This window comes from Nyctibius grandis, chromosome 31 (genome assembly GCF_013368605.1).
Source record: "Nyctibius grandis isolate bNycGra1 chromosome 31, bNycGra1.pri, whole genome shotgun sequence".
Lineage (NCBI taxonomy): Eukaryota > Metazoa > Chordata > Aves > Nyctibiiformes > Nyctibiidae > Nyctibius > Nyctibius grandis.
Window position 1 is genome coordinate 3,252,045 of NC_090688.1, and position 21,638 is coordinate 3,273,682.

At 55.6% G+C, this 21,638-nt stretch overlaps 1 protein-coding gene across 9 annotated transcripts in view; it reads right to left on the reverse strand.

Moving 5' to 3' along the window:
• PTPRS (protein tyrosine phosphatase receptor type S) overlaps positions 1-21,638 on the reverse strand; it is a 156,024-nt gene that overhangs the window by 130,083 nt on the left and 4,303 nt on the right. Inside the window, exon 1 of one of the 9 annotated variants that reach the window (XM_068420461.1) lies at positions 1,820-1,903. The exons of the other annotated variants lie outside the window; for them this stretch is intronic. The gene's annotated coding sequence lies outside the window, so the exon portion shown is untranslated. Of the gene's footprint in view, positions 1-1,819; positions 1,904-21,638 lie in introns of those variants that run through there. 9 annotated transcript variants of the gene reach the window in all.

A 21,638-nucleotide genomic window follows, 5' to 3' on the forward strand; every position in this document is an offset into this window, starting at 1 on the left:
ACCACCTTCGAGCCCACATCCCAACACACCCCTCCACAACAAGTGAGAGGGCGGCTTGAAAGGCACCAATCAACTCCAGACACTCGTTAGGTTAGAGAAAATGCAAATCATGAACAAACTGTTAAAAGAGCTCGATTAGCTCAAATGCAGATTTCTCACTTCTTCATTTTTGGTGAAAAAAAAAAACCCAAACAAACCCCAACCAACCCAAGTCTGTAAATAAATATTGGCTTTGCAAAACACCAGGGCTGAAAAGCAGCTTTGCAGCCAGAAACAGACCCGCGGTGGATTACACACACGCACCCGACAAACACCGAGCTAGTTCCGAGAGAAGAAAAATTTCTCTGGGCAGGTGGTTTGTTATTCTCAGAAAGTCTCTTTTCAGCAGATGTTCCTCTGTTCTGTGTGTGGCAATCCCAGTGCGGCTGAATTTGTGATTTCTCCTCCGCTAAGTGACGTTTTCAGGAAAAGGGAAATGAAAGGATAGTGAGATGCAGCTATACAAAGCGCAGGCTAGAGAATCCTCTTTTTTTTTGAGAGAGGAACCATAACGTTAATGTTTGAAACTGCTTTTCATATATAGTAATGAGCAGCTTAATCTTTACATTTTTTTCCTTAACTGCAGAAGAGTTCTCCGCCAACGAACAATATAAATTCAAATTTAATTTCAAGTGTGCCTTTAACTGCTTTGAGTCAGACCAGCTGCTGCGAATTCAAAGTTAGAGCCTTGACGTAAAAGTTACCTGCAACGTAAAAGTATTTTGCCTTTGCCAGAGTGAGAAAGAAATCATAAAGGGATAAAATATGGCCATTTCTCAGGGAAGTTCCAGCTACACAGTTCCTGTAACAAAATGGAGCGTTTTCTCCCCCTCCTGTGTTTCTAAAATTACACATTTTAGACAAATCCGCATCTCGAGCTTGAGCAGCAGTATAACGGCTACCAGGCAAGTCATATAAAACCAAGAAAGAGAGTTATATTTTAATCCCAACAACCAAGCACAGAGGTTGTTTAATGTTTACACTGAATAAATTCTGTACTTTACTCAAAACGCTCAAAGCCCGTGTCCTGCCCCGAGCTGTGCAGAGCATCGTGCAGGCGACTGCTGCGGACCTGGGCTGCCTTTTACTCATTAAAAAATAAAATGCATTTCCAGTACAGGAAAAAAAAACATGCAGGAAAAGGGGGAATGTGGAGAAAAGGGTGAGTGGCAGAGTCAGCCCTTTGTAAGGCAGGCGAGCTCTCCCAGCACGAACAGAGGGTGCTGGGATGCGGTTTTTTACACTTTTGTCTCTTGTTTTGCAGCAAAACGCTCCCGTGAGCCATTGGCTGGAGAAAAAGGGGGAGAAGGGGGAGAAGGAGGAGGGGAGGGGGGTCCCTTCCCAACGCCGCCCCAGCCCCAGCCAGCGCTCCCCATCCATCCCAGCAACGCTGCCCATCGCTCGGCAGCCCGTAGATAAAGCCCGGCCACGAAGAGCTGTACAGAAACGGGTATTTTAACGCTTATCCCTCAGCGGGAGCCAGCGCGGCGGCGGGCAGCCCCCCGCCACCCCCCGACCCCGCCGCTCCCTCAAGCCGCCGGCCCGTCCCCCACACGACCTGGCCGCGCTGGATGCTCCGCAGAGAACGGTGCTACCGGGGGGGGGGGGGGGTGTGTTCCCCAGTCTTAAAAATGAGTAAAAAAATAAATTTGTAAATCAAACCGACTGTCTCGAGTCTCGTTTCGGTGCCGGAGGGGCTGCGGGAAGGGTGCGGGGCGAGGGGAGCGCCTCGGTGACCCCGGGGACGAAGGGGTTTAGCGGGGCCGGGGCAGGCACTTACCGGGAGGGGACCGGCCGTCCCACCCGCTGCCGACCTCGGCACGGCGGCCCGCGGCGCTACGGGCCCAGGGGCGCCGGGACCCCGCCGAGGAGCCCGCCGCGGCCCGGGCGGAGGGAGGCGGAGCCGGGGCGGGGCCGCGGGGCCCAGCCCGATGGGGGGGGGCTGAGGGGGCAGCGGCCGCGGGGGGCGGGAGGCCCGGGGCGGGGGAGCGCCGCGGCCCGCTGGGCCTCGCCTGCGCCCCCTCAGGGCGCCCGGCCGCGGGGCCCCGCACAGCCCGGCCCCGGGGTACCCTGCACTGGTCCCGGATTCCTCCCTCGGTGCCCCTGGAGCTGAGCCTTTGGGGTGCCCCCCCTCCAGCCTGGTCATTCAGGGTCTCCCGGAGCCTGCTCTTGGAGTCCTGCCTGGCCCTTTGGGGTCCGTCCCCTCATACCGGGCCCTTTGGGTCCCCTCACACGCAGCCCTGTCCCCACAGCTCGCATAGCGCTCCCCACAATAAAAAGCAAAAGCCCCCCTCGTCCTCCCACGCCAGGGGAGCACCACTGCTCCCCCCAGCACCCTTGGCCACGTCACCATTAACTCACCCCCACAGGGCAACCGCTCGCTGGCAGCACTTGTCCAAAGGGGAAACTGAGGCACCGCAGCCAGCACACACCCCCCATCCCCTCCAGCCAGCAGCACCCGGGCTCTTCCCTCATCAGATCGCATCTGAGCAGAGCCAGGGCCCCTCCAAGGCCCCAAACCCCAGCTAGAGCACAAAACCCCGGACACGGGGCAACTTTGCATGGTCCTGTGCCAGCCCAGCACAGAGCGCCAAAAGGGAAGGGGGGCAGCCGGGATAACCCGCGCCTTGAGATCTTTGGCAACACAAAGCCTAACACCACTCATCAGGTCCTTGCTACCTTGGGTCTGGTTCTAAGATCAGGTAAACTCTCACCTCCAAACACTTTTTAAAAAAAAAAAGAAAAGAAAACCCAACAACAAAAGCCACAACCTTCTTTATTTATTTTTCATGGAGCTTCACAGACGTGCAAAGCTCTTGCAGCCATCTGTAAAGTGAGAAGGTAATTCCTAGCCTGAGGACTTTATAGTTTAAATAAGACATAAACGCAGCAATAGAGGACAGCCAAGAGAAAGGCGAGAGGGGGTGTGCCACAAAAGGGTTTCTTCAGAGAGAGATTAGGATATCACGATTGCTACATATACGTCTTTGCATTGACTCTATGTAGGATTTCAGAGCAGCTCTGTTATCTCTGCGCAGGAACAAAACACTCTGTACTTGCTCTTTTCCAAATCATACCAAGAAGCTGGAACCAAACAAAACCCCCAAACAAAAAAAATCACAACAACAAAATTCCTTCCCTTCCCTCCTCTCTTGATTTTGCCTGGTGTTTTTTTTTTTTTTCTTCACACAGAGAGATATTTTTCCTTTTTTTTTTTTCTTTTTGAAAGCTCAGGGTTGAAAATCCTCGGTCATTTGGGAATTCTCCAAGCCAGCAACCGTAGCAGGGCTGAGCGCAGAGAGGCTCTTGGCAGGCCCCAGAGCGGAGAGGGCTGTGCCGAAGCATGTGCCTGGGAGAAGGGGGAGGATGCAGGGGGCAAAGGAGGCCACATACATTTTAGAAGAAAAAAAAAAAATTAAAAAAAAAGGGGGAAAAAAAAAGCATCACGGAGGCCTGCCTGGCGCACAGGCCAGCTCTGGGGGCTGGGAGCGGGGGAGCGCAGGGAGGAGAAAGGCTGGGTGGATGGAAGTGAGGATCCAGATTGAAAACAGATGGGATTTTTCTTGCCAACCTGACATCCGAGCCCGCGGGAGGCGGGGTAGAACTTCCCCTTCGGAGAGGCTGGCAGCCAAGAGATATGATGGGGGGGGGCCCCAAAAAAATCCCAGTTTGGTTTAAAATCTCTTCTCGCTCCCTCTCGGTGGGGCTCCCTGGATGGCAGAGAGGAGCCTGCCGGAGCTGGGTTGTTTTTAATACTGTGAGGGGTTTGATTTTACCATTAAGCGTCTGATTCATCTGTTCCTGCCTGCTGGAGCTAAGCCCAGCCTGGCAGTTAATTCTTGCCCTAGGAGACATTTTAGGGACATTTTGCACCCACACGGATCCCTCTGTGTACGCACACGAGGGAAACCCGCATACGTGCACAGCAATAACCCCGTGCACACCTTCGCCCTCCTGCACAGCAGCCTGCAGCTGAACACCGGCCACAACCTCTGCCCAGGGACCAGCTGGGATGCAGCAAACCCATGGTCGAGCTTGGCTGCAAAGATCCACATTTCCACTTAAGGGAGGCACCATAAACCGCTGGAGGACCTCACATCTCTTGGTGCAGCCCTGGGCACCTGAGCTGGTGGCCTCCAGCAGCCCAAGCTGCAAACAAATGATGCAACAGCCCCGCAGTGACTTCGCAGAGATTCAAGCAGGAGTCAATTTGCAGCCGGTTTGGAGCAGGGCTGAAGCAGTTCCCGCGTCGCGCTTCCCACTTCCCCCCTCCATCCACGCACCCCAAGCTTCAGTGCAAGAGGGACCAGCTGGTGCAAATCCCACCCGGTCTGCAACAGAGGTGACAGAGGGGTCCGTAGTGACATGGGGACTCAGGGGCCACGCAAGTCCCCAGTGCTGAGCGCCGCATTTTGGGATAAAGACATTTTGGGACAGCAAAGGGCCAAGGGCATGCACAAGCTGCTACCCGACGGGCATCAAGCAACTGGCAAAGCCACCCCTCAGGCACAGCACGGGCATCCTCCCCAGCCTGGCAGGGACGCGGGGTCCGTGCCCCCCCCCAGGATTTCACAGCTACTCTACAAACCAGAAACAAAAAGTTAATGGCGCGGGTTTGACCACATATTTTCCAGGGGCTCTGGGAGACCAGCTCTCCGCAAGCCGGCTAACACACACTCTTTTCATTCAGAGCTTTAAATACCCAATTGTGTCTGTTTTCAGCACGCTCATTTTTAGCATTTTAATGATACGGTCCCCAGCTCTCACCCTCCTTGGATTGGCTGCAGCATGGGGTTTTTTTTTTTTTTCTCTTTTTCTTTTTTTTTTTTTTCCCCTCCTTCTTTTTAACATCTTGCAGAGAGGGGAAGGGGAAGGGGGTTAGCAAGAGGTCACACATTTCTCCTAACCCAACTGTTTTTCCAGCAGGCAGGGGGTCCCGCCGAGGACAAAGATGAACCAGCCCCTCCAGCTGCCTGTTGGCTGCGAGCGCTGCACCTTCCGCTGCCGGTCCTCGGCGCCGGCGTGGGACGAGCACGATCCAGGGGCAGCAGCACCCATCCCCACAGCCTGGCACAGCCAAAACCCCGCTCACCATGACCAGCCCTGGAAGAAAGACTTTGGGGTTTCCCATTGCAACCGCGTTCCTTTCGTCCCCTGTAGCCAGAGCTTTCCTCGGGCCCCAGGGACAGGATTGTGTTGGGCTGTGCCACAGAAGACCCCACCTGCAAACAGGACCTGGCACACAGAGTGGGCACAGTGTCTGCTCCCAGCCCAGCTCCCCAGGTCACGCTCGGGCACCCTGGTGCCTGCACCCACCTCACATCCCCCCATTGATGCCCTTGGCCTGTTAGAGCAGCTCTGCTTTTTCCACTGGAAGGCTCCCAAAGAGGCTTCAGACGTGTTAGAGCACAGCTCAAAGACTCCACGGGGAACTACAGGGAGCCCTGAGACACAAAGGCACCACGGGACCCCCAAACTCCCAGACCTGGAGACCCCAGAGCCTCCCTGGACACGGCCCCACACCATGCCACTTCCCCAGCACAAAGCAGACATCAACCAATGCGGCAGCTGCTGATTTCAAATAGCTGGCTGCAAAAACAACCCCAGCTTCGCCACCACCCCTAAAGCCGCTCACTACGCTGCCCAGAGCGCCCGTGCACGGGTGCCAGCTTGGTCCTGGCTGCATGGGGGTCAGTTTGGCTCTGCATCGTGGGCAGCCATCACCGCACCGACACAGCAAAGCTGCTTTGGGTCCGGGGTTAGCGTCAGCATCTCCCCCCGGCCCTGCTCCTAAATCAGCCGGAGTGCCCTGCGCACCCCGGGCACGCAAACCCCCGCAGAGCCAAGGAGGCAGCAGGAGACGTGCGGCTGCACTGGAGAGGAACCGAAGGTGCAGATCCTGCACTGTGTTACCTCCATCCCTCAGCAAACATCTGATTTTACCCCCTTCCCCAAGCACGCCCAGCCCTGCTCGCTTTCACACGTGCTGCTGCGACCCAGCTCTTGGCCCACACCGGTCCTGAGGGATGTCCTTTCCTCCCACCCCCACACTCCACATCAATATTCAGCATTTCTCCATCCCCTCTCCTACAGCTCTCCAAACACATCACGCCCAGGGTATGAACCATCTTTCACAGGCTGCTTCAACATCAGCCGCTCAGCGGATGTTTTTTTTTTTCCCACCAAGTGATATCGAAATGATATTTATTAAATTTGCTCTCTAAGTCCCTCAATCTGCTCCATAATACAGTGAATCTGCGAGGTGGTTTCACTGATCCCACCTCCGTGAGACCAGATTAACGCAGATGATCCCGGCTTTGCGGCTCCCTCGTCCCAGGGAGGGTCAGAGGTTGTGCAGAAAGGCAAAACCCGCTGGCAGCGCCGAGCCGGAGGAAAGCACGTGGCCTCCGAAAATGATTTCCGAGGTTAATTCCAGGTGGGAAGGAGGGAGCACTCAGCGTGGACATGCAGCAACTTTTAAGTCTTCGGAAAACCTGTTTGGCTGATTATTGCAGCCTCTCTTGCTCTTATCTCCCCCCTTAAATGCATTGATTGCACCTGCCCCCACCCCACTCCCCAGCAAAAAGCCCATTAAATCTAAAGTTAGCTCCAGAAAGGTTCATCAGATCCATTAGCTCTGCATTCAGCTAAATTATGAAAATCATTAAGATAAGGAGGCATGGAGCCTATTAGTTTCCTGGAGAGGATGCTTCACAATTTTTTTTCCTTCTGCTTCTACATTTAATTACCTTAAGTTTCACAGTATTTAATTCCATTTATTAAACCTTTAATACATAAAAACAAAACACCACCACCACAACCACTGCTGGTTGCCTTAAGGAAGGGTGCAGAGCCAGGGTACAGAGCAGCATCAGCTCCCCCATCCCCTTCCCCGCTCCTGCAGCTGCGCATGGACCCTCGCAGCCAAGCTGGAGCTGTGCTCATGCAGGATACATCCATTAATTAAATAATTAATGATGTGGCCTGGGGTCCATGCAAAGGGAGCAGCAGCAGCCCAGTGTCCTCCCATGGGCTCCCCGAAGTCAGGCTGGTCCACGAGGCAGCTGCTGGGAGCTTTGCTACAACCCGGGGTGATGACACAAAAAGCAGCGGGGTTGGGGAAACTCTGTTTATTTTTTCCTAAAATTGCAGGAGCACAGTTTAATCTGCAATGCCACCGCACCCAGAGAGCCCCAGCGGGGACGGTACCCCCACAGGTACGCACACAGGGATCCTTGCTCCATTATTGGTGTTATTTTTTGGACAGATGCTATTACAGGAAATTGGTATCAAGCCTATGGAAACAGCAACCCACTCCCCACGCTTCAAGCAAGGTCAATGTGAAGCATTAGTGTCTCTCTGGCTGCACTTCGCCTTCCCAGAGATGCTATTTAGCAATCTCGGTTACTATTAGAGCAGCACCAAAAACCCCCTCAGCCTGGTATGCCGAACAAGCTGTAACCCTCGTGCCGCGCTGTCTCTTTGCCTCCTAAACAGGACAGAAACCAAAGAGTAAAAGCAAATGCAGAGACACAGCCGGGGAAGAGCTCGACGCAGGGTCACCCACCATGCGATGCCTGGAGGGGAAGATGCCAAGCCCAAGCCCAGCTGGTCCTCAAGCCCAGCTCACCGAGGCCACGGCATGAGGGCTGCAGATCCACGTCCCTGTGAGCGCACAGACAACTACATTCCCATCTACAGCATCTCCAAACACCTCCTTGCAGGAGATTTCAACATTCTGACAATTCACGGGCCACTAAAACTTTTCCCAAGAAGCTGTGGCCGTTCACGGAGCCCCTTACGAGCCGTTCATAGACCCTTTTCTCCAGCACGGCTTGCAAACGCCGCTGCCTTTGAGGCTTGTCTCATCACGCATCCCAACAGGGCCCCATGGCTCCAAGCAGCGCACTTTCTTCCCATCGACATCTTTGAGAGGATTAAACCTCAAACTTGGCCTGCATTTTGCATTTGGTTTTTAAATCAGGAATCACTCTGGAAAAGTAGCACCAGGAAGAAAAAAACAACTTGCTAAAGTGTTCCCCAGCAGCATACCCACATACTTTAATATAAAAAAGCTGCTGCTAATTTAAAAAACAAATGTTTAAGCAATCAAGCATGTTTATTTAATTTGTCCTTTCTGTGCCAAGGAAGGGCCCAGCCGCTCGTGGTGGCTGCCACACAGCGTTATCGTTCACAGCAAGGTCCCCATGCGCTGGGGTGGGAGCAGCTTGGAGCCCCAACCCACCCACCCGCCCTTTGGAGGGGAGATCAGCTCCTCCCGGCCCCCAAAAGAGGGGCCCTTGGGATAGTCCAGCCTCAGAGCCACCACCGAGAGATGAAAATGGACATCTAGAGCCTAAGGACAGGACTTAGGATTCAACCCACTGCTTGCATCCAGCATGAACCACATCATCTCTCTGTTTTTGTTCATTTGCCATCACTGCAGACTGATGTTTTTTCACTAAAAAGACCGTGTACTGCTCAGCTTGCAAAGAGGGTGCAGGATGCACAGAGACAGGTACAGAGGAACCCAGAGCCCCAAAACAAACCAGTCTGGAAAGCTCAGACCTGGATCACAGATCAACGCTGCCTCGCCACGGTGAGACGCTGCTGACCACAGGTTCTTTCCATCCATGGGCCCCCAGGAGCTCAATACCAGCAGCTTAAAAATACAATTGGCACTGTATATAATTTAAAAGCTCTGAATGCAGATCAACTCTTGGTTTAAATATTCATTGGTGCCGCGACAGGACCTGTGAGCCATCTGGTAAGTGGGTTGGGAGCTTCATCCATGGCCATGGAGCACCACACCTTCAGCTCAAGGGCCACTTCGTACCACCTTACGACCACGTTCCCTAATTAACGCCAGCCATGGAGCCTGCATCTCTTATGGCAACAATAAACCCAAAAGGGACTTTCTCCCCCTTTTTCCCAAAGCCTCGCCAGCAGTCAGCTAAATCCAGATCTGCTCTTCACACCCACCCACAAGCCAGAGCAACCAGCAAAGGTTCATTAGCAGGAGCCGCCGCGTTCCTCTTGCTTTGAACATGAAAGCAGCCCAAAGGTGGGTATTTTGTGGGGGAGGAGAACATTCATCACAAAAAAAACCAAAACATGGAGTGGCAAACACTGCCTTCAGCCTCCCTGATGCCAAAAGGGCTCCTGTGGACAGGGCTAAGGATGGGGCATGACCCAAACTGGGGTGGGGAGAAAGGTTTTTCTTCTCAAGTCACCTCTCAAAGAGACCTTTGTCCACTTGAGCTGAGGGATACGAGCATTCACCTGCTCAGCTTTCCCTCTGGCTTCCACACCAGTGTAGTTGGGGTTGGCTCTTACACTCACGGCCATTTAACCTGCTGTTTACATAGTATATATTCCACCGAGGCACTGCAAGACACACACAGCGCTAAACCAGCAAATAAACAGTCCCTTTTCCCAGCTGGACAAACCCTCCATCTCTCATGACATGAGATCCTGCACTGTTATCTCCTTTGGCATGAAATATTCCTGAAAGAAGTTGGCCAGGAGGAAAATTTCGAGGAGACCCAACGGCAGCAGCTGGATGGCAGCCCCCAGAACCGCAAAGAGCTGCACAAGGTTCCTGCTGCAAGAGGAGTATTTTGGATGGCACTGAACGCAGGGGCTGTGGAGGTACAACACCAGGTGCCCACGGGGGTTTGCTCTGCAGCAACAAGACCCAGAGGTGAGGATGCTCCTTCAGCCTTCCCACACCATTAACTCTGCAATCAGATGCTGGATGCTCCCATGATGCAGTGTTTTATTCCCAGTGTCAGAAGGCAAATGTTTCTTGGTTAACCTTTGGAGAGCAGACACAGGGTAGCCAAGAGCCCTAAGGAGGCAGGTAACGTTGGCTGCTTCTTTGAGCAGTTATCAGTAGCCCAAGGAAAGCTTCGTCTTCTCAAGCTCATGGTTGTCATGCGGAAACTTGACGAATTCACAGTGAGTTGAGTCCTGGGTGCCTGATGAAGGATGGCTCTGTGTGTGCCCATTTCACAGATGAGAAAGTTCAGGAACGAACTGGAAAAACAATGTTCCCTTGGTCTGCAGCAAAGCAGAGAACGGAGCCTGCTCCCAGCCATCCCTCCTCCAACAGCCACCACCACACACAGCGGTTTTACCGGACACATGCTGGGTGCAGGTTCTGCAAAGCCCTGAAAAGCCTCCAAAGGCCCAAACTCACCAAGAAATGAGCAATAACCACAGGACAGCGACTCCATGGATAATCCAGGCTTCTCGTGGATCCCAAAACACCTAAAAGGACCCAATTCTCAGAGAACAAGTGAGTCCCCAGAGAGGCTGGAGAGCCCCATGCTGCTTTTCCCAATGCTGGAAAAGCTCAGACCTGGATCACGGATCAGCGTCTCCTTTCCCACCACGGCACTGTCAGGAACGGCGATGCCTTGGAGAGGGAGCGGAGCACAGGAGCATGAACGAACCCATCAGCAGCAGGAACTCAATTTTGCCCATCGTTATCGTTGGTTTTAACGAATAGCTTCTGGGGATGGCAGGTACTTTATTAATTTTTCCCCCGTGCAGCATGCAGGATGATTGAAGAAATCACTGGCCTGTTGATTTGTTTGCCTCCCTGGCCCAAAATAACCAACTATTTATTTTTAAACAGCAGGATGCATCAAATCCTCAAATCGAGGCGACGGAGCCAGGAGGACGTGCCACACGCATCCATGGCACCGGCGCCTGGGCAGAAGGGTTCAGCCCCTTGCTCTGCATTGGGAAAAAGCTGGGTCCAAGACTCCCACTCGCACTTCAGACATGGGAAAACTGAATAAAGGGATTTTCCACCCCATCAGGTTTCTTCTGGCAGCCACGTTCCTGGTGGCCCCAGTGGACTCGTTGCCCACCATGCCCAAGCTTTGGTCTTCTTGAAGCCCAGGGAGGGTTTGGGCACCTCAGCCTCAAATACAGCCCCTGGCCTTGGACTTTGCCATGTGTCCCTGATGCTCGGGGTGGTGGGGATCTTCTGGGTGATGTTAGGATAGAAAAAACTGCAATATGCACATCAGGAACCAAATAATCTTGGAAGGCGTTTCTCTCTCTAACAGTTCTCCTGCAAAAGCACAGCCACAGGAGATGCCAGGCAGCGGCTTGCAGTGCTGCAGCACCTTGCTGAGTCCTCCAAGCCCCTTCTAAGACCTAAGCAAGACATTTGCCACATCCCTCAGGGGAAGGAGTTTCCCAAGTCACACAACCCCAGCAGAAATTACACGAGGCAGCTTCCACACCCCATCTGGTAGGCCCCTCCACATGACCTTTGCATGTGTTTTTTTAAGCACCATCTCCATTCTTTGTGGTTACTCAGAGTGTTTTCCATATGAGCAGCACTGGAGAGTTTTCCAGAGCCTGCAGCCATCCCACACTGGAGCCTGCTGAGTAGCCAAGCGAGACCTGCAAAACCCCAACGCGGGCTGCGAGCTGCCGCGAGGACCACGTGGGCAGTAACGGATCCACGGAGGACAAACCCACTGCCAGGGAAAGGCAAGGCTGAGAAAGACAGCACGGACGGAGGGAGCTGCAGCAGCAACGTGCCACGGCCAAGGGGATGCGGGGACAGAGAGCAAGAGCAGCCGGCGCCAGCGCTGCCGGAGGGTCCCCAAAGTCCCGGGGCAGCGGCGGCTGCTGCCTGCGACAGCTCGGCAGGGAGCTGGCTCTCCCCACACGCACTCACCCGCCCGCTCCACGGAAAGCCTTTTTTGTTTTCTTTCTTTTTTTTTTCTTCATTTAGAAAAAAGGAAAAGGGAAGCAACTTCGCAATTCCCCAGGGACCCAGGACTCCTCGTGCCCATCCCCAGAGCGGGGTTAAACTGCATTAACTCTAAACAGAGCTCTCCAACAGAGCCCAAAAGCAGAGGAAACGACCTCCCCCTGCACACACGCTCCCTGGGGACAGCAGAAGGGACCCGGGGCTGCATCTTCTACCTGCCATACGCACGCACCATAAATAACATGATCACAGACACAATACACAGCACACTATTTAACAGCAGGTTCTGTGCAACCATCCGCCGCACGTCGAGTCATGTCGGGCCGGTGCCTGCCTCCCCCTCTGCGAACGAGGCCCGTGCTCCGTGCAAACACGATGGGCTCGTGCCCAGGGCTGTGCACGCCGAGCCCAGCAGCTCCACGCAGCCGCAAAGGTAACGCTGCCCTGTCCGAACACGCGTGGGCTGCGGTTTGTGCAGCACGGTTGTGGGCACTGATCTTGCTTTGCCCCTCTGGCGTGCTGGGGTAAACCAGCGTATGGCAGCATCACCCCATCGATGGCGGTAGGTAAAGACTCTGCTTTCCCAGCTTGGGAGAGAGAAACAGCAATTGCTGCCTCGACCAGGCTGGGCTGCAGCACCGACAGCTCAGTTGTCCCATGCCTGATGCAGGGACCCATCCTTCCCAAAGAGACCTCCAGAAACGCACTGCTGAAAGCACAGCAAACATCACACCACACCACACCACTCCCTCCTCCTCCTCCTCCCCACATCTCAGACACACTTTCCCTCCCCTTCCCACCCCGTCCCATCAGCCGCCGCCGCGCGGAGGGGTCCCGCCAGCTGACAGATGAAGCTTCAGGTTAACAAATCCAATTTGTCGGACACAAAAAGCCAAAGCGTTTCATTTCTGCTGGCTTTTTCTTTATGAAATCGCTCAGACATGCAAGACGTGAAATGTCACCGTGTCACTTGGTGGCAGCTCAGGGCACAGAGCTGGAAAGGTCGGGAGAGGCTCTCCGAGAGCTACCCCTGCTCAGCATGAAGGGGAGGGGGACAGGGCAGACGGGGCCACCGTCGCCACTGGGGACAAGGGGGCCATCAGCCCATGCCGCTCCCAGCTGCAAGCCCAGTGCTCCCAGTCCCGCGAGCGCTCAGCAGAGCACAGAGGGATGTTAACTACCAGCACCAGAGCATGAGCACCCACTCGTGATTGCAAACAAGCCCCTTTCGCTCTCCTCGGCCCCCAAGCCCCCCTCCACCACACTCCCCTCGACCCAGGGGCCAGCTGGGACCACCACATTTCCCTGAGCTTCCCCATCTCTCTCTGGCCACCCCAGGGAACAGAGGGTCGTTTTGCTCCTGTGCTCACCCGGGGCAAAAATCCACAGCCACGATGCTGAGCCAAGCCCTTGCAACCAAAAAGAACAGATAATCAATGGCAAATTCACCCCAAAAGCCGAGAATGAGCCGTGCCATCGACTGCCCCACGACAGGGCTGAAAACCCTGCCCAGAGAAGGGCAGGAGTTTGCACCCTAAAGGATCTGGCTGTGGGACAACACTTGCCCAGAGCCTGCCAGCAACGCCCCACGCAGCTGCCTCTGCCCCGGTAGAGACAGAGACGGGTTCTTGGGTACCCCAAAGCTCCCGGGACGCTGCTCCACTTCACTGCAAACAGTAAAAGCAACAAAGAACAAAGCCAAAGGGTTTTTCCTTTGACATCTGCCACTCGGGTAGGACGCAGCGGCAGCATCAGAGGCACCGCAGAGCCCATTTGTACCCCACCAGGAGCAGGGAAAGCTCCGGCACATGCTGGTGAACCAAGCCAACGGTGTTTGCCATGATCTCTGCCTCCCCCGAGCTGGGTCTGGGAGCAGGGCTGTCCAGAAGGGTTTCTGCTGTGTTATCCCACAAGCGGTGCTCGGGGCACCCTGCCTCCAAACCAGAGGGACCCAAAAGCTGCGTCAGCACAGCCGGAGCCGGTCACAGAGGCCACGGGCAGAGACAGGGCTGCGTTCCCCGCCGGGTCATGCCACGGGGCAGGGAGCGAGGGCTGCAGCTCCTGGGCACCCCTCCAGCCAGGAGGGAACCTGAGACCTCCCTTCGTGGGTGAATTTACTGCTGGAACATACAGTTACAGACGGGCCGATGCCGGAGATGAGGCAGAACAGGACACCCCACGGCGCGGTGCCCAGCTATGCCAGTTATGAAAGCACCCAAGAATGATGGGTGTCTGTCCGTCTCCGTGGCTGGAGGCAGCGAGCCCACCACCGGCAGCTTTGCCCCAGCCACGGCTCCAGCTGCGTGTGTAATTGCAGGAGGCCGGGAAGCAGATGAGCTGCTGCAAGTTTCTGTGCATCAGCCCCAGCCTTATCTCAGCGCTGGAGCCTCCCCATATGTTGCAAGGCTGATGCTGCCCCAAAAGGCACCCAGGGGGGCTCCACAGCCGAGGTGAGCCACAGCATCTCCCATCGCTCCCACCAGCCTGCACACAGGACGTTACGGGGTGTTGCACTGTCGGTGAAAGTCTTGGGCTCTGTGCAACACCCAAAGCACAGTGATGCGATGCAGCAACGTGGGAGCCCACGCTGGGATTTCACAGTCCTGCCCCAAAATACCAAACCCCATCCCAGAGCACAGCAGGCACCAGGTGGGAGAGCAAAAGCTGCTTCCCACACCAGCCCATCATGCTCCCCGGACAGTTCCTGGTCCCAGCAGCAGGAAGGGCTGTCGGCTCCTCTGCCCAAGAAGACGTGGAGCAGGGATGCTGCTCCAGTTTGCCTCCGCGGCACATGGGAAAACAGAAACCAAGAGAAGCACTGCCAGGAGGACCCGATCAGGCAGACAGAGCCCAGGAGTGGAGAACAGGGAGACACATCTTCGGTCAACTCTGGCTGAGCAGCAGCTGCTTGCCCTGTGCCCAGTGCTGCAGCACCCACGGGAGCCACACTGGGAGCATCTGCAGGGGCGAGATGGAGCCCGGACTCTCCTGCAGCAGCGGGAAGCTCCCACTCCCACGGCACTGGGAGCTCCCACTCCCACAGCACTGGGCTCCAGCAAAGCTTCACCGCATCCCTCTGGGCAGGAGCAGTCACAGCATGAAGCCCCGTCGGGGAGAGTGAGCGACGCAGCCGGAGAGGGGGCTGCTGGCACCAAGCTGAGCAGCGGGGCTGCACACCCCCTCCGCCGCTGAGCCGCACGGGCTGTGCCCGCACCCGGCGTCCCTTCCACCACCTCCATCCCAGCGGCATCCCCCGTGTTCCCATCTGCTGCCGCCACTCCGTCCTCCCCCGCGCACCCCCACATCCCATCCCATCCTCCTCAGAGCTTCCTGAGAGCCACAAAACCTTCCCCAAAGCGGTGCTGCTTGGCAGCGATGTGGGTTTTCCCGGCTCTTGCCCAGTTGTGCCAAAGCACACTTCGAGAGGCTCGACGGCAAGCGATGGTGCACTCATGGCATCAGCCAACTGCGAGTGCAAGCGTGCCAAAGGGTACCTCTGTCCTGTGCCCTCCTGCTCCCGCTACCCGCATCCTCTGCCCTCCTGCTCCCACTATCCACATCCAGAAGCTGCAACAGGCACCAAGGGATGCACGTACAGACAGAAAAGGATGGACAGACAGGACTCCATTTGATGCCACCGCTTCCAGTGCTGCCTCGACGGAGGGCACTGGGAAAGCAGCACAGCCATCTTGCGACTTAAAAAAGCCCAATCCTGGCAATTATTTAAATAGGCAAGATTTCAGGATATGGGTTTTTTCCCCTCCTAAAAGACCAATCAGGAAAAAAGTGGTTTTAAAATAAAGCGACTTCCAAAGAGAAATCCCAGTTGAAAGTCTTGCTTTAATTTTATTCTGAAGATTAAAGTGTGCCACAGAGTGTTCTGGGGGCCCGATATGAGACTCCAAGTCCAGCATCACAAACTCCTCTGATATTCCCTAAAGAAACTGCAACTGAATCACCTGTAAAGGTTCCTCATGAGAAGGTTTAGAGGGCTCAGAGGAGAGAAAGGCTCTCCGGGGCAAGCGGTGAGTGAGATCACAGAATCACAGAGTGGTTTGGGTTGGAAGGGACCTTAAAGATCATCTAGGTCCAACCCTGCCACAGGCAGGGACACCTTCCACCAGACCAGGTTGCTCCAAGCCCCATCCAACCTGGCCTTGAACACTGCCAGGGAGGGGGCAGCCACAGCCTCTCTCTTTTACTTCTAAGAAACACTTCAGTTCCTCCCCACCTCCCTACTTCTCTTTTCAAAGCAACCTGACACCTAGTTTGAGGTCAGCACGTCTTGGAGCTGCTGAATGGGTGCTGTCCCCTGCGTCACCTCCAACAGGAGGAGAAGCAAAGGGATGCTCCTGCCCTCCACACCGCTGCGGCAGCCGCTCACCCATGGATTTCCAAGCTGCTTTGCAGAGGGATGAATGGATAAAGCATCAAAGCTGTAGTCCTGCTGCCAGCAGCTCGGGAGGTGATGCTGAGAGCGCTGGAGGTCTGTGGTCACTCTCCAAACCCAAATGGCCTCACTGGGATGCCCTTACAGGGACCAGCAGCAAAGCCTTTAGGGCACGTAGTCCGTGAGCAGCCCTGGGGGCCAGAAACGCCACTGGTGCTCCCAGCTCGCAGCTCCAGACGGGCTCCTGCAGGTCAGACTGCTAAAATTGAGATGCTGAAATGCGATAGGGGCTGCTGGAGCTTCCCCTCATCCCTCCCCAAGGAAGAAGGATAACGTTGGGAGGACACGCGGCAACGGTGGCTTGTCCTCGGACCCCGCCGCCACCTCCTGCCCTGCGCCCAGCTCTGCTCGGAGCACGACAGCAGGTTCACCCTCATCCTTTGAGGGTGCCAAGTTGTGCTTTGGGCTCCTGGAAAAAATAAATCTTATCAGCGTGGTGCAACAAGTCCTTCCAGGAAGGAGATAGCAGGGAACTGGCTCAGCTGTCCTCCTCGGGGCTCTGAGCGGGTCTCGAAGCAGAGCCAGGGCTGGCACGGTGGAGCAGGAGTCGGACGCTACGGACGGGCGGTGTCCAGTGACTCCAAATTCAGGGGGATTTTCCTCCTTCTGACAAGTTTGCAACAGGACAGAAAGAGGCTGCGAGTTTCAGGGCCTGGATGCCGGAGAGGAGCAGAGGTGACAGGAAATCCCAAACCAGAGGAAAATTCGGCTTGTTCTGGGTCAAATGCAGAGGAGGAAGCGGAGGCACAAGCAGAGGCGTGGGGAGAGGAAAGCCCTTTCCAGAAGGGCAGCCCAAGAGGTCAGGTCTGTCCAAGGCTTCTGGGGACTCGCAACACTTTGACTCTGATGCCGAAGGTCAAAACCGCAGAAATGATCAGGAGCTGGTTCCCCAGAACCTCCGGGGTCTTTCCCAAAAGGGGCTCAGAGGACGATGAACCAACGACTCTCCCCACTGGGGCAGTCCCAACGGCACACGGGACCAGCAGCCGCCATCTCCCACCGCCACACAGGTAGAAACAATCCTGCTGATGCTCAATCCTGAGCCTGCCCATGGCTGAACCTCTCCCAGGACTCGTGCTGGGTCCTGCCAGCTCCCGTACTGGCTCTGGACCCCGCAGGGAGAACAGTAAAACAGCTCATCTGAACCGTACGGGGCACGTGCCTGGCCACACGCGGGGCCGTCACCGCCCCGGCACCCCGTGAGAGCCGGCGTAAAGCTGCATCCCCTCCTGCCCAAACCCCGCGGGACGGCAGCGGGGGTGGAAGGGGCAGCCCGGCTGCCCAGCAAGGGGAGGGGGGTTAAGCTGCATTGGTGCATTGCCCCAAGCCCCCAGCCCCAGGCAGGGCAGGGTCTGCGTTTAAGGGTCCTTTCAGAAATCCCTGGGCAAAACCCCACTGTGCTAACAGGGACACCAGGTTACATCCGAACCAGCACCATCTCAGAGCCCTGAACAGAAACAGCCACATACAAACACCCCCAATATATCTGGGAAACACAGATTTGCTTCTTGCTTTATTTATCACCCAGGCAAGTGATTCTCCACGCACGGACAGGGCTGGGAGAGCAGGAACACATCCCCGAGACACCCTCCAAAATGAATTCATTATCCCCAGGCAGTTTCTGGCAGGGCAGAGAGATCGCTCTCTGATTAGAGATGTTTATCAGTAAGCTATAATGAAGGTGGGACACTGACACCGTGATGAATATTATATTTCAGGAAGATTTAAATGAAATGATCCATCATGCCCAGCAGCAGATCAGCAACACCTTCTGCCAAGCACCCGCACCGAGCGCAGCGGCTCCTCGAGCGAGGCTCCGCTTTGGAGACCTGCAGTCACCTTGGCTCGCCGCTCCGCAGGAAAAACAGCAGCAACAGATAAAGAAAAGCACTTCGTATTTCCAAGGACACGCAGCGAAGCAGTAACACTAACCAACTCGCCTACAAGCCAGCCGCAGCCTTCTCCCGCACGGCAGCGATGCATCGCCCTCGCACAGGCTCCGCCGAGCATCGGGACAACCCACGTTTCATTTACTCGAGCGAGTTCGGGTCCTGGCGACCAGCACACCCAGAAATAGAGCGCTCTCGGAAACAGGACATCGTCCGTGCAGGATGCAGAGGGGATGGGTCACGCAGCGGCTTTTCCCTTAAGTGAAATATTGCCGCCAGCTCAATGGAAGCAGGAGGTTCATCCCTCCTGGGAGGAAGCTATCAGAAAGCACTCTCCCTCCGAGCGTGGCTAGCCCACGTTTTGCTACCTGTTGCATTTTGCAATCGGGCAAAACGCTGGAAGAGTGCAAGAGGATGTTAAAAAGCAAGAGCGGGTGCAGCGGCACGCAGGGCAGGGAGGCCAGAAACGCTACAAGCTGCTGCAATCCAGACACGAAGGCATTACACATCCATCTGAACTTTAAATACAGAGCATTATGACTGGCATCCTCACAACTGCCACGGCAGCCTCGGCACTACAGCTTTTATGGTAATTCACAGGGAGTTACCCACAAGGCACTGCAGAGATTTTCTTGGCAGCCATCCTAAACTAATTTTTATAGGTTAGTGTACGGTTATACATAAACGTTTAAGAAAAATAAAATGGCGACTCAGAAGGAAAGAGCCGGCTGGGAGGTTTCTGTGCCGCTCCGCTCATGGCACGTGAAGGTCCAGTGCAAAACGCCACGGGGCTGAGGTCCGTGCCACCGCCGGCCACCCCACGCCAAGGACCAGTGGACAGAAACACCAGTTGGTTCACGAACTGGTTTGCACTGGGCAAACCCCACGCACCGGCCACCACGATGCCCAGCCCTCTGCATCCTCCTGCACCGGCGCCTCTGGGTTTCCAGAGCATCCCTCTGCCCTTCGCAAGGAGTTCAGCTCGACCAGGTCACGCCTGGCCAGGAGACGGCACCGCCGCCACCCTGCCCGCTCCCAGGCAGCCCTCGGGTGCCTGCCTGCAGGTGTGGGTGCTGGGCTGTGGTGCTCAGCCCCCTCTGCCCCTTCCCCCAGGCTGCCCAGGGGGGTCGGGCGCACCGGCCAGCTGCCTGGAGGGGACATGAGCAATCCCAGGGACAACGATTTGTTGGTGGAGACCACAGCATCCTCAGAAACACCTTTGACACCAAATCCTCCCTGTCACCGTCCCTGCCCGCCCAGGGCCACCCCTCCACATCCCCTCCTGCGGGGAGGAAAGGGCGGTTTGGCCCCCACCTGCCCGCTCCACCCTGGAGCTGCCAGCGGGACGCAGCTCTGCCCATCACCTTTGCTTTCTGCACATCCTGAGCGGTGCCGGGCGTGGGAACTTCACGTGGCGACTGGAAACTGTTGCTCAGCTTCCGACTCCCCTTCGCAGCCGACGGAGGGGAAGAGCCGGAGCCGCCGGCAGCGAGCGGCAGCGACACGCAGGACACAAAGGGAAGAAGCAGCAGGAGGGAAACCTCAATCAGTGCAAGCCCGAAGCAGCACCCGTCTACGTTTCACGGGTACCAGAGCAAACACTTGCTGATCTCAGAGCTGAAGATCAGTTTTAAAAAAATAAATCCCCAGTTCCTGCAGGTTTTGCATGCACACGTGCGTTTGCAGCACGGCAAGCAGGGAGCCTGTCCATCTCTGCTGTCTTCACAAAAGCAAAATGGAGGGAAGCACAATCAAGACTTTTAAGAAAAGAACCTTTCAGATTTAAATCATCTGTGGAATCACTACCAACACCGATCTGGGTACAGGGACACCACGAAGAAGAAAACAAGTAACAGCTCAGAGGAAGAGATACGACTCAAGCAGCACAAAGAGACAATGCGCTGAATTTCAGACGAGGCTGCTGTTTCCCCAGGGTGGGATTATTGTCTTTTGAGGAGCCACACAGAAACCAGCACACCGTGCCCTCCCTCTCTCCTTCCCACTATCCGCGATCCCAACTCGGTGGTTGCAAGCAAGAGAGATGGAGAGCGCTTCGCCTCCAGCCTCGTGCCTTCTGTGCCCAGAGCACGTGGTTACCCCGTGTAAACTCTGCATCACGTTATGTGTTCACTACCCGCAAAGAGAAGTGAAAGGGGGAAAAAAAAAAACCCTGAAAGTAGCATTTTGTAAAGATGGGGCATTTCTGAAGTTAGGTTCTGGTGTATCTCAACTCATCCCTCGGTCGGGCGCATAAATCCACCACCTCCCAGGAACACAGCAGCATGTGCCAAAGAGAGCGAACCAGTCTGAGCAGACCAGGTTACCTGTTGCGCTCTTAAACTGGCTAACTGGAGGGAACTTGACGCTCAAAAGCAGGACACCAGATGCATCCCATGCCCAAGCCCCCAGTGGGCCACGTCCAAAATGCCCCAAGACCGAAGCAGGAGAGGCAGGACCCCCCCAGGAGTTGTGCTCCCCGCGTACGGACTCACGCGAATGCTTTGCTACTCAAACCCCAGCGGGGTTAAAAATCCCCCCAGAGAGAGGGACCCTTCTTGCAAACCACCCGCAGGACCTGCCACGCGTTGCAAATCACGGCTGCAGCCGAACCAGCCCCGATCCGCATCTACGTGCGGCCACGCTGCCCACGCGCTGCTGCCCACCCTCCCACCTCCCGAATCGCACCATTAAAAGTCACTCGACCTTTGGGTTTCTGCCTCCATCTGCCCTAAGATGGGGGCATCCCGGTTGCTTGCGAGGTCACAGCCCAAGTGCAACCCTCCGGGCTGATGTAAACCAGCGCCGTAAGAGCAACCACCTACGAAATGAGGCTGTGAACAAGCGATTCAGCTGCTGCTTTGCAAAAAAAGCCCTGACACCGCGGCAGGAGCGGAGACCTCCGGAGCTGGGCAGAAACAGCCACAGGCTTCCTACCCTAAACCATCCCACAGCCCCGATTTAATCTGATTTATGCAAACGTTAAACCAATTTAGGTGTGCACATTATACGAGTCGCCTGGCTCAGTTTAATTTGATAGGTTTTTAAACCTGTTTAGACAAACTAAGATCTGCTTTCTAATCTAGAGCAGCTCTTAATTGTGCAAATGTTGCCAGGGAACTAGAGCATGGACGTTATTACAGATCCTATTTGTGTGACAACACTCAAACCGCAATGGCCTGACCTACACTAACGTGTGGAAGAGGGAAATGGTAAAAATCACGGCTCTGGGCTGGCCACATCCACGCAGCAGGGCTCCGACACCCCGTTCTGCTACACCAGGAGCTGCGCAAAGGCCATCTCCAAAGCTTTCCAAACCCAAGATGCACAAACCCAGGTGAGTCCCAAGTAGCCCAAGGCCGCAGCAAGCTGGCTGGATCGGGATACGGCGGAGCCTCGCTTTTCCGGGGCAGGGGACAGGAGTCTCTGATGGGGCCAGCAAGTCCCAGGGGTAGGGAGAAATCCCAGCGTCGGGTGCTGGAGCATCCCCATCCCCACGAGCTGGGCTGTTGTCACCCTCACC